This window comes from Phaethon aethereus (genome assembly GCF_964289735.1).
Source record: "Phaethon aethereus genome assembly, chromosome: 16".
Classification (NCBI taxonomy): Eukaryota; Metazoa; Chordata; class Aves; order Phaethontiformes; family Phaethontidae; genus Phaethon; species Phaethon aethereus.
Genome location: NC_138592.1, coordinates 10,959,754 through 10,972,878, shown reverse-complemented (window position 1 = coordinate 10,972,878; position 13,125 = coordinate 10,959,754).

Sequence of the window (13,125 nt, the reverse complement as noted above, 5' to 3'; positions counted from 1 at the left end):
AAAAGCCTGTCAGTGACTCGTGACTCAGTGGGATGTGTCAGGTTCTGGATTAGCATCTGCTCGTTCTGGGCTGGTCTCCTTCGCCACGGATCGCCTTTTCCACTTGCATAACCAGTCCAGTTCTGTTTCTGGCAACGGGATCGGCACTTGCCTGGCTCTGACCGCACCACTGGGAATGGCTCCTCCAAGGAGCCCGCTGTTGAGCTCCCTTTGCGAGCTCAGGCAAGCCGGGGCAAGAGGAGCCCGCTGAGCATCGCTGCCCTGCCGAGCTGGCCGCAGACCTCCGGGACCATCTGCAGAGACATCTTGGGCGGTGTTGTGAAAACCATGCATGCCGTGACAGCAGCCCAGATCCCTGCAGCCACAGGTGAAAAATAGCAGGAGCTCCTGCTGGGGGTCACCAGAGCAATGCTCCCGCCGCAGCCACCATCTCCACCCTGGGAAAAAGCCCAGCGGCTCGTGGTGGAGCTGCAGCAGGACTGCCTCCCGCCCTTGGCCATGCTGGGAACTGGGATGGGCTGGGCTGTACTGGGAATTGCAGGGCATCCTTCATGTAGTCCTCAAATCAAGACCCTTTGGGGTTGGGTTTCCACCTGCTGCAGGGCTTTGGGCAGAGATATATAGAAAGGGAGTGTTTGACCGATGGGACTGCCTGCACCTGGTTGCCCAGGGCTGGCCACGGCAGCCTGCCTCTGGCTCGGCCTGTCCCAGGAGCTTCTCCCAGCCCAGCCAGGCTTCCCTCTCTGGCAGAGCCCCAGAGGAGCATCTCACAAGGCAGCTCCTCTTGTGGACCAGACTCCAGGAAGGGAAACGCAGCCCAGAAGCCCTGGCACCGTGGGTCAGGACAGACGTCTGCTCTCCCTGCTCTGGCTGAGCCCAATAAAGGACAACATCTCTTACAGGTACTGCCAAGGCAGCATAGGGAGCAGTGTGTCCATGGGGCAGCCAGGCTGCTCTTCAGCTCTTGCTAACGGCCCAGGCTGGAGGGGGTGTTTTAAGGTGTTTTGGCTGCCGTGCATGCTGTCCATGATGTGTTTCTGACATTTATTTCCATCTTCTTCCTGGGACAGGGAGCTTCCCAGGCCACATGGAGAAATCCTGGTCTCCCCGTGCTGTGATTTTGCTGGAAACCACATCTAGCACAGCGTGGTTGGGGTTAGGAGAGCCGTTTCCCCAGCAGTTGGCTGCACTCTCCACTGCCAGAAGTTGACCGCGTTCAAACCCCGGTTTTCTTTATATACCTGGTCCTGCTGAGATGTGGTCTACCGCCTGCGCAGGCAAAGCCACTCCACTCGCCTGCCATCCAGAAAACATGCTCTGGATCGCCTGTATGAGAATTAAACACAAACGCTTTGCAAACCGCAGCCCTTGAGTGCGAGGCAATGAGCCGAGAGCTATCAAAGCAAAGGGGAAGCCAAGCCAGCCTGGTAAGCGCAAGCGGAGAAGGGACAAGTGCAGAGGCTGTGGCTACGAGGGACATCAGCCACCCTTCTATGTGCAGCCCTGGCTTTGAGGTCTCACTTTGCCGCTGCCGCTGGTCACCGTCCCCGTGTGTGATCCCCATCACAGAGGTGGTGCTGGGTGTGAAAGGAGGCCGGCGGTGCCAGCCCCTTGTCCAGCAGCCTGGCCCAGGGCCGCTCTGCTCAGCCCAGGGTCCCCGCAGTGGGGCAGAGCCGTGCCTCCAGCCTCGGCTGCCGCAGCCTCTCTCCCTGAACCCGCGCCGTGACGGTGCCGCTGTGCCTTCCCTGCATTACACCCACCCTGTGCCACCTTTGATGGCGCCGAAGGTGCTACGACTCATGGAGGGGCAGCTTGAAGGCTTTGTGGTGGCACACAGCTTCTGCTTGGACCTGGCCATGTCCTCCACAGCCTGGTTGTCCTCCCTGTACCCACACAGGGCCACAGGCACCTGCTTCGAGCCGGCTTTCCTCTCCCAGGACCTGGTCCTCCCTGGGCCAGTCTGCGGGGTGAGAGCCCAGCTCCTCTCCTCCTGCCTCTGAGCCCTGGCCCCTGGAAACATCTGCAAGGAAATAGCTGAAGGTATTGAAAGGGGAGGCAGGAAACGCTCCGAATTTTTTTTTTTCTAAATATAATGACACTAAGGCTGTTTGCAGTGTTAAAAATAGAAGTGTGGGGAACCTGCCTTTTTCCTGTTTGCTTTCAGCTCTCACTTTCCTGCCTGTCTCTGTGTTCTAGGTATTTGCGTGAAAATAAACCCAACAAAAAAGATCTCAGCAGCAGGCAAAGCAAAGCCAGATGGGTTTGGCCTCGGCTCCCGCTTCCCCAAGCGGGGCCATACACCCCTGTGCAGCACGGGGAGCTTGAGGCTGTCAGCTCCCCACCTCAGGCTGCTCTCTCCCCAGGCTCTGTGCTGTGGGGGGACCATGCAGTGGACATGGCTGCTGGGGTCCTGGCCACTCTCTCTGGGTGTCTGTGGGAGCGTGGCCGCCCTGCCGCACCCCGTGTCCTGGCTCCAATCACTCTCTGACTTTCCCAAGTGTCTCAGTGCAGCGAGTCGGCTCCGAGCAGCTCTGCTGCTCGTTGCAAAACTCTTCCTCCGGTGGCTGACAGAGCCGTGCTCTTGCCTGGGGCTGGATCTGCCGGTGTGCTGCCGCAGGAGCTCTGGGCAAAGCCCCCCGTGCCCACCTCTCCCACTGGAGACGTTTCTCCAGATGCCTGTGGCTGGGCAGGAGCACATTCCTCCTCCATGCCCTGCATTCCCAGGGCTCTCTGCAGCCTCCATCATTGGTGCATTGGGAGGATTTTGCTGCCATTCTTTCACCGGCTCTTTAGAGAGCAATGGCCACACTCAGCACCGGCATCACTGAATCCACAGGCCGAAGGATTCAAATTCATTTTGGCAGCACTGAGCCGGACCAGGGGACCCACAGTTTGAGGGATCAGGATGCAGGAGCCAGCTCCCTGCCCTGTACGGGGAAAAGAAAAACTCTGGAGCGCAGCAAACCGGCCAGGGAGACAGTGTTTGAACAGCAATGTGCCTTTCATTCAGGAGGTGATACCGCACCCCGGGTCAGCGCCGCTGCCTGCCCGCTGCAGGTGTTAGATGAAAAGCTAGGCGCTCATTTTTCAGCAGAGCAAACTGGGGTGTTTGTGTCTTGGATAGAGGCTGCTGTCTGATTTATTACAGACTCAGCTCTAGGTGCCTCAGGAGAGTAAGTCCTGGCAGAGGATGAGAGGCGAGCATGTGTACGGATGGATTGCAGCGCACAAAATGCTGCATTGTAGTAAGACTGCCTGGAACGCGCCGAAGCCGGGAGTGGGGAGGATGAATGAGTCCTCCAGCCTGGTTTGCATTCCTCTGCCCTCCCCGATCCTTTCTCCTGTCAGTGAACGGAGCGGGCGAGCAGCCCTGGGCTCTTGGTCTGCCTTGGGAAGACACGAGGCAGACGAGCGCCGGCTGGGAGCGTTGCTGGCGCTGGTCTGGCAGAGCACACGGAGCGCACTGGCAGTGCCGGGGGACCTGCTCTGCTGTGCCGCAGGTGCCACCCTCTGTGCAGCATCCCCCCAGAAGGCTGATTTTTGCAAGGAGTGGTTTTCCATAGGGTGACCTCAGGTTGTTCTTTCGGAAGCCTTTGGTTAGCTGGAAACAAGGTGTTTAAAACATCACCGGGCTAACGTGAGTCACTCTCTGGGCCACGTTTGTATCGCAGAGCCAGTTCTCCTGCGTGTCACTGGAAAGTCCGCACTTGAACCTGGCATGATGTGATTTTGAAAACACCTCCACAAGAAGCCCTGAGTTTCCTTCCCTGACCAGCTGCTTTCCTGGCCCTGGCATAGCGCTGGCCTCCAGTAGCCAGCACACCTCTTCTGCAGATTTTTGGCTGCCTCTTCCCTGCCAGGTGTGTTTGGTCCCATTAATGCCTGGTCTCTTTGCTGTCAGCAAATGTTCAGGTCTTCCGGCAGCGGTGTGTCAGCAGTATCCAAAGGAGCTGTTGCTTTGCAGAGCATGACAGTGTCCTGTGCTGGCAGATCGTGCCCGGCTGCTAACAGGACACCCCTCTGCTGATGGGGTTTCATCAGGGCCCCCTGACTGTGCTTTTGAGCACCAAATCTGTGCTGGAAATGGGGTTCTGACCCCAGCTGGTGCTGATCAGCAACCTGACATGGTGTTAGCTGGGGCTGAACCGGAACCATTGACAGGGGATGGACATACAGCCATGGGGACTGACAGCCCATCCCTGCGAGCTCCAGCCTTGCTCAATGCATTTTATCTGCACAGTCCCTCTGCAAGGCACAGCGGGGTGACTGCCCCTGATTCACAGGTGGGAGCTGAACTACAGGGACTTCCCAGGCTTTCCCCTCTGCCCGGTCCTGCTGCTGCCCTGCAAGATACCCCACGCACAACCGACGTCTTCGGTGTGAACGGGGAATGGGACGCAGCCTTGGCATCCGTGCTGACACCGGCAGAGAAAATAGCCCTTCCAAAGGACTTTAGCCGTAACTTGGGCATTCAGGTGCTCATCCTCTTTTCCCCAGCCAGGCCTAGCAGGCGAACCGACGGTCCCGGGGGAGTGGCCGGCCATCTCGCTCGGGGACAGCTGCAAGCGGCATGTGCCCCCCTGCCGAATCGGGGCCCATCGCCCCGCATCGCCTCCATCGGGGGGCTGGAGCCGCGATATGGGGCGGGCGGCGGCGGTGCCGCAGCCCCGCAGCAGCCCCCGAGCCCCGCAGCAGCCCCCAGTCCCGCAGCAGCGCCCGGCCCCGCAGCAGCGCCCGGCCCCGCGGCCCCGCGGCAGCTCACGGGCTCTGCCTCCCTCTCGTGGCCGCTCTGCTCGGGCTCCGCCGGGTGAGGGGCTGCCCGCCTGGCTCCGCACCTCCCGCTGGCACCCTTGCCCCGGGCTCCCCGCCTGCCCCCCGGGCTCCCCAACTGCCCCCCAGCGCCCCCGCATCGCACCCCCGCACCCCCGGTCCGCACCTCGTCGTGCCTCCCCGCGCCCCTCCGCTGGGTGCCCACCCGGGTTTCTCGTAACCTGGTGCCGGCAGGTGCTGGAGGTGTGAGCGAGGCCAGCAGGCTCGCAGGCAGAGCCTGTGCTTTCTTTGCTCAGCACCGCTCCTGGGTATTTACCTTTTGCTTTTAAGCAAAGTTTTTCTGCTGTCACTGGGGAAAAACTTTTTATAGCCAGACTTGCATCACGCCTGGGGAATGATTGGAAATTAAGCCAACTTCACTAGAGACAGCTGTCTAAAAATTGAAGCAGTTTTCTTCCCAATAATCTGTTTTCAATTTCTTCTGCAGCCCTTGAAGCCAAGGACTGAACAAAACAAGAGCTCCAGGAGATCCTATAGAATATTAATTGGGTCAGGGCCCTGGATTAGATAAATTAAAGCGTCTCCAGAAATTTCCAGCTCAACACAGTGAGGATCGGCTTCTCTTCAAACACTTTTAGCTCAAGCTGGAGGCTGTGCCTAGTCTTTCCCGGGGCTTGTAGCCGCCTTTCGCTGGGGCAGCAGCCAGGCAGCCGCCCTGTATGCCCCAGCAGCACCATCCCTGCTGGGAGCCAGCACTGGGCAGATGGGTGCGGGCACCTGGCTGTTCCCTCTTCTCCCCTTCACCTGCCTTTCTCTCTCTTCCTGCTGTTTCTCCTTTTAATAGCACCCAATGCAATAGCCCCTAGTGTTGATATTTGTGCTGGCAGTCTGCAAGCCCAGTTTGAGGAGTGAACATCTCCTGGGACCAGGACCCCATGTGTGAGTGCTGTGACCCTCAGTCTGGGATCAGCCAGACCCTAGCTGGCGCTGCAAGATGGTGGTGTGGGCATCCTGGGATGGCAACCTTGATCTAGGACCAGGGAGGACAACTTAAGTTACTGCTCTGCTCTCCAGATCCTAAATCTGGACATGAAAATAGCTCCTGTATCACCCAAAACCACCTACAGGCAGGGTGGAGCCGTAGCAGGGATGGAGCGATGCCAGAAGCAAACCCTGCGGTCTGCCAGGCTCAGCGGCTCCACAGGGTCTCTCTGTGCCCTGGGTCAGGGTGGCAGGGGAGCGGAGGCAATCCCCCAGCTTTGCTTTGCAGGATGTGACACGGAAAGTGCCAGAGCCCTGAGAACACTAATGGGCCTTAATGGCCCTGACCAGCCTCACCTGACCCCACAGCCATGGGCCCAGGAGCTCTATTTAAGCTCAGCCCAGGGGCTCAGGCTCTTCCTTAGTTGTGCTGGAGGAGTACTGGGTGCCAGTGTGGCTGCAGCAGTGCCTGGCCCTAAGTGGACTAACCCAGCATTAGGTCCCGGTATGGTGGAGTTTCAGATGGAGGACAGGCCCTCTCCCTCCCGGTGCTGAGGGGCCCCACAGGCTCCTGTGTCCCCGCAGCAGCTGACCAGCCCTGCTCCTACCCCTCTTCCCCCACACCGAATAACTGCGGTGAAGGGCTGAGAGCTCCATTAAAACCCCTGAAGAAGCACAAAGCTGATCCTGTGGAACCCTGGGGAGAAAAAATTAAAAAACAGGCTCCAGAAGGTGTTATCCTGCGGAGAGGTGAGGACAGATGGGTTCAGCAGGAGCTGGAAGCTCCCAAATCCCCTCGGGCGCTGCCTGCCCTGGGCAGGGGAGCCGTGCTGTGGGCTGGGGAGGTTGGGGTTTTCCTGCTGCGACAGCATCCCGGTTGTGAGCTGAGGCTGTGCTATTAGAAAGAGTCTGAGGGGGGCAACATTATGCTGCTGTTTTCTCAGTCCCAACCAAAGTGTCTCCAGGAAGGTCGGGTTTGGCAAAAGCATCGTCCGGTTCTTTTTGCTGCCGCAGTGAAGGCGGGGTGCACGGTGCTGACCTGAGGCATCGCAGCCCTTCTGGGAAATGCTGTCCTCGGTTCCTCCCTGTCCTTTAGCGGCCAGGGTTGACAGTGTCCGGCCGAGCGCTTGTAATCTAATTACCTGCTTATGCTGGGGGCTGGAGAGCAGCTCAGCCCCCCAGTGCGACACGTGCGGCTAAAGCCTGGGCACGCAGAGTCTCCTCTGGGGCTGGAGAGCTTGTTCCTGCTGGTCACAGCTGCCAGGTGTGCACACAACACCCTGACCAGAGGTGCCATTTGGGATCCTTGTTGCTCTGCCCCCGGGCAGTGACTCTGCAACTTTTAGACAGTACTTGGCCATGGGACAGGGTATGAAACCTGATCTGGCTCCTTCACGGCTGGAGTGGCCTGTGAGGGTGGAAATCTGCTCCCAACACAGCCCTGGATAATGGAGGGAAGAGCTGGGGAAGCGCCGTGGGTTTGGGGCTGCAGAGCTTTGCATACGTGTAAAACCGCACAGGCCTTGGCTCCCTGGGCCCTGCCTTGCAGAGATAAAATCAGAGGTGTCAGCCCGTGTGTCTGCTGGTCCTGGTTCAAAAAGTGGATTTGAATAGAGACATGTGTTACCCGGCCGCAGCTGGGCTTACGCTTCGCCTCGGGACCTGTATCTGCATTGCTGTGCTCGGTGACCCCCTCACTAGAGCAGGGCAGCCTGCTCCGTGCGGCATTCCCTCGGGAGAAGTGCTGCGGGAAGGGGTGCATGGGGGAGCTGCGCCGGATGGGGCTTGGCACGATTCCCTCTGCTCCTCCCCGGCAGGTCCCAGTGCGACCGGCTGCTCCGCTGGCTCAGGGGGTCTGCGCCAGGCCTGAAGGGCTAGTCCAGCTCTGCAGGAGAGGTCAGGTAGGTCCGAGTAGGACATGGAGGTCGTGTTCCAGCCTCAGCCTGGACACAATGCTGCTGCTCCTGCAGAGGCTTTGATCTGCAGGTGAGCTGTGCCTTTTGAGATGGTGCTAAAAACCCTCAGGAGAAGCATGTTGTGCCAGGCTGGGCTGAATCTGGGTGCAAATCTTGGTGTCTGGTGCATGGTGTCTACAAGGAGGGCAGCGACCTCAGCAGAGTGAGAGGGGCCTAATCCTCTCTGTTCTTCCTCCTGCAAAATGGTGAGGATGGCTCTGCCCTGCCTCACCCCTTGGCTCCCCTGAGTGCTCCTGAAAGGCTTTGCTCAGGGCGGCAGAGCTGCGGTGCTGAGTCCCAGCTCTGTTACACCCCGTGCCTTGAATAGGGGATGTGTTTATTTAAAGAACAACATAACAGAATAATGTGCCCCAGCAATGAACCCACTTCCTTATTCCTGGGAATTGGACTGAGCTGCACTGGGACCTGCCCCAGCATGGTGTGGGGACCCACTGGGACCTGCTGGAGCATGCCTGGCTCACAACCCACTCTTGTCTCTGGGTTTCCCTTTGTGAAAATTTGGGCCAGGGCAAGGAGGGAGTGGTGTGTGCCTGGGCTGGGCTTCCCTCGGGTGCAGGCACCGGGGGGCTGTGTGGTGGAGGTCTCTGGGCACTGACCCAGGCAGGAGGGGCCACCTCTCATCATGCCAACCAGCTACTGGTGGGAAGGTGGCTCCAGTCTTGCAAGTAGTACCAGGTTCAGTAATTCCCTGGCAGCTAAGCCTGCCTCCAGTGCCTGAGGCATCAACCGTTGTGGTGAAGGTGATGGGTTTCTTCCAGTGTGCTTGGCCAGGGAAGTCTTATACCCACCCACCCCTTTATCTCCTGGCCTCCTCAGGATGCTCATGGCTGATAATGATGTTAGCCTTAACCTGGGAAGAGGCCACATCCCAATGAGGTTTCTGTCTTAGTTGCTGTGGCTGGTTCAGATTTCTCTCAGCTCCACTTGACAGTGCTGGCGCAAGAGGGACAGGGCCATGTCGTTCCACACGGTGGAGTTGGCGGCTCCTCTTTACCCACAGGAGAAATCAAAGGGCAGCCAGAGCCCAAGGGCCCAGGCGGAGACACGCTGTCTGTACCTCACCTCTGTGGCATGGCAAGGTGAAACCTGCTTCCATTTGTGGTGATGTTACCCTTGGTCTTGAACTTGCGTGCTTGGTTTTAATGCCGTGAGATGGGCTGACACAGCGGGTAGGGCAGAGGGAAGGGTGGTGCTCCCACCAAGGTAGAGCTGCCCCATGCTGCGGGGACCGTGTGCTCTTCGTGCCTGCGGGCAGCGGGTCCATCTGCACCCTGTGATCGGAAGAGCTGGGCAAGAGCAGGGCTGCCTTTTATCCTTGGACAACCCACAGCTTCCAGCCTCAGAGGCATTTCCAGGTCTGAAATGCCGCCAGAGCCAGACCACTGCTCTTCCACAGCCCAAGGCAGTGGCACCGTGTTGCTCTGCCTCTTCTCTGCTGTATCACCTTTAAAGCTGTGCTATACCTGTGTCCTGAGCAGCCCATGCCTCAGTTCAGGCACCCCTTCTGGTCCAGGAGATGTTCGGAGGGGGTTGAAATACATTAGCATGGCCTGATGCTCGGTGCGAACCGGCCCTCCGTGTTACAGCCTTAATCCGGTTAGGGGATCAGCACAGCAGGCTCGCAGCGGCCCACGTGGCTCTGCCGGCGGCTGCGCCCCGGGATGCGCCCGTGTGCCCAGGCGGCTGCGCCGGGCACGTTGTCATCAGCCAGGCGCGCGCTTCTGCCTGCTCAGAAACACCCTGCAATGGGAAAAGGCAACCTGCTTACAGGATAGCCTCATCCGTACCCCAGGATAGCCTCATCCGTACCCTAGGGTACGTCCTGGGGGGTCCACTGTGGAGGTTAACAGGTCTTTCTGTTTTCAGGCTGGCGCTTCATTTAGTGGTGCAAGGGCTGTGCCGGGCAGCAGCCCCCAGCCAGCTTTGCCCGGTGGCACGTCCCAGGCATACCCTGGTAGCCATCAGCCCTCCACGGAGCCGCTTGGTGGCACCCTGTGGTTGCCCTCATGCTCTTGGGGCTGCAGTTGCATGAATATCCTTAGGAAAAGCCCATCACCCACTCCCTGCTGATGGAGAGCTGGGGGAAGGTCTGTCTGCGATCATGGTGGGATGCGGGACCTGCTTCTGCTTTCAGAGGCCAGTGTTGGGACTACTTCCAGCTCCTTGGAGAGCAGAGGGGAAATTAAGTCCCTTCAGGGAGCAGGGTGGCTCCTCAGCTGGGTTTTTGCCTTTCCCATTGAATTCAGGGTCCTGTGATCCCCAGCAGGAATCAAGCGGGTTGCAGCTGAGTTCCCACCAGTGGCTCCAGTATGAGGACTGGCAATGGCTTGCCCTGGGGCAGAGGTTTTCTCTGCCCTGCAGGGGAGCTGCAGAAGTTAAATGGGAAATGCTGAGATAGGTTAGGGCTTTGTCTCAAAAACAAAAATTTTGCAGAAGCAATGGATGTTTGGGCTGACAGCGTCTACTCTTGCAAAAATGACCAGTATAGCAGCATGTCATGTTTATACATGACAGCAGCATTTATAATATCTTACTGGTACAATTAATTCATCTAAACACTTTATCCTCCCTTAGCCACTTAATGAGCTGTAGCGTGACACTCTTTGGTATCTAGTAAAAAAACAAACAACCACAAACCAAAATGGAGAAGTGTTTGTTTTTTTTAAAAAAAATCTAAGCCTAGCATAAGCATACTTTTTTTGAAAGCTCTTTGCAGGTGTCAGCAATCCTGACACACAGCTGGTATTAACCTGTGGGGGCAAGAGAAAGGGAGCAGGTTTAAATATAGCTCCTGGGAAATAAGCATTGGAATAGCTTCCAAGATCAGTTTTACCCCTACTTTGCTGCCTGGGATTTTTCTAAAAATACAAGAGAGAAACAGTCGACAACAGAGACTAGAGCCATGGGCAGGCTGTGCAGATGAGCAGTCACTTCCTCTGGGGATGGCCCCAGAGCCACCTCATGTGGTGCCTTGTACTTGGCCAGAGCACCCCAGGCATGAGGTGTGTCCCTGTCCCTCTCACTGTCTCTGCTAGCCTGTGGTGGCCTCCACCCATGGTAATGTGGCCTGAGGTGCCTCTTGTGTCCTCCAGCCCTGTTAGCATGTGCACTGGATCCCTCACCCTCACTCCAGCAGCCATGGGGAAGCAGCCGAACTGGTGCTCCTGCAGCTGCCCAGATGCGCACCCTCCTGCCTGCATGCCTGGGACTGCCTCCCCTCCTGCTTGCAGGGGTCAGGACAGGCTCCCAACTCAGGCCAGCGATGTGAACCGAGTGAGCAAAATCACACGGGGGCCCTTCATAACTGTGTTTTCCCCCTGAGTTGTTGTTTGCTTTCTATTCCTAACAGCGAGGCTCTGGGGAGCATCCGTCATCCTGAAGGGATGGAGAGGGGTCTGGTCTCCTCCAGGTCAGCAGCGCCATTCCTCAAAGCTGAGCAGAGTACAGGGCAGTCTGTCTTTACAAGCGACTCAAAGGTAGGACCAAAATGGAAGGGAAAGCAAATGAGGTATGAAGTGTTGACATAGACATCTAAGCGAGGGTTTGGGTGGAACAGAGGTCCCCGTCTGTGTCCCTTTGGCTTCCCAGGTGGGAAATCACCATCAACCATTAAATAAAGCTCCTGTTCTTGAGCCTTCTGGCTGCAGAGACATGTGGTGTTTGCTGTAGGAAAACATTCATTTAATATCGATAGTACAGCGGTTGTCACAACTACTCGATTAAGCCAGTGGTGAAGATGGATGAAGTGGATCAGGGTCAGGTCAACTAAAATCAGTCCAAGCCTTATTTCTAATGCTCCACAACACAGTTACGTGCGATGAATGCACTACGCAGTCCTGGTGTTGACACTCCTGCAAAGAGCTGAGTCTGCAGCATGTGTGTATTTGCTAAGCAGAAAAAAACAATCAAAAAAACCCTTACTGCACCCTTCCTAGTCGATGGGGCCAGTTCAGCCCCATTTGCCTCTCTCTGACCTTTGCCAACAACCCTTCTCCCAGCAGAAAATTGCCGACATGCTATTTTTACCTTGTAATTTCCTTTTAATATCAAAGGCTTTAAGTGACCTCTGTCTTCCCAGTGTAGATGACACATCGAGCAAGGCTGTGCCGACAGAAGACCATTAGACAGCAGCATGTATTCACACTGGGACCGCTTATGCTATAGCTGCTTTGAAGAAGTTGTCAGACGTGATGCTGTGGGATGTTCTCCAGGCAAAATAGATGTTTTTCAAGTGGCTGCTGAAAAAGCCTGTGATGTGGAGGTGAAATGGTCCATGTGAGCCAGAGCTCACCTTGCCCAGGGACAGTTTCATGCCCAGTTGCTAATTTGCACTCTCAAGCATTTTATTTCTGCCCAGACCCTCTGTGCACACTCAGGGGAGTTTTACTCAAATTCAGTGCTTGCAAAGGTTTGGGAGCCTGAAAAAGTCTCACCTTTTCATGGCTTCAGAAATCACAAGCTTTAGTGCATAAAATACCTGCTGCTTATTCCTGCTGGCTTCCTGTGAGCCTGGTTTAGTGCTGCTCCATCCCACAGGCTCCTGAAAGCCCTGGCATCGTGCTTGGCAGCTAACAGTTACTTTCTCCTGCCAGTCACTATTTTGAAAAGAATATTTTTGCCAGCTAACTGTGGCTAATGTGCTTTCAGCTCTACAGTGTGGATGCAGTCAGGGCATCTCTGAAAGGTGGTACTTAATAGGAGAGAACATGTTGATGAACTTTCCTCCCCAGTCAAGCCCTATGCTTTTCCCATGGGCTCTGCTGCAGTGCACATACCCAAATGACCTTGGGATTCAAGCTGAAAAACTGCTGTTTTCTCAATGCCTACTTGGCTTTGGGGCAGAAATTCCATCACTGTTCTCATGGCAAAGCTGGGGTGGAGTGACAAGGGATGCCGGTGACATTTCCCTGTGGAGCAATGAGTCTGCAGCACGTCCTGTGTTCACCAAGCAGTGCCTAGCACCAGTTTAGAGCCCTCACCTTCAGGGCTGCTCGCTCCCCTGGGCTGTTCATGTCACCTTGCTGGGGTGGCAGCGTGGCAGTGACTGCACGGGGCTGGAGGAGCGCCCAGCCCTCCCCGTCCCCGCAGGCAGGGCTCCGGCGTAGCTAATCCCCTGCTGCCAGCTTCCACAAACAGTGTCCCTCTGGTGTAAACACAGCTGGGGAAGGAGAAGAGGAAACTTTATTTTCCAACCATTTGTGGTAGCGTTCACACCCCAAGTGCTTTCTCTGCTTACATGCCAGCCTAAGTAATAGTAGAATTTTACGTTGATATAGTGGTTTCCACCTCTAAGGCTGCCTGCAGAAAGGGCCCGCGGTCTGGGGATGGCCTCACCTGAGCAGCTGAACTCCAGTCGTGCAGAACAAAACTGTGGTCCTTGACTCTGCAGTCATTTTGG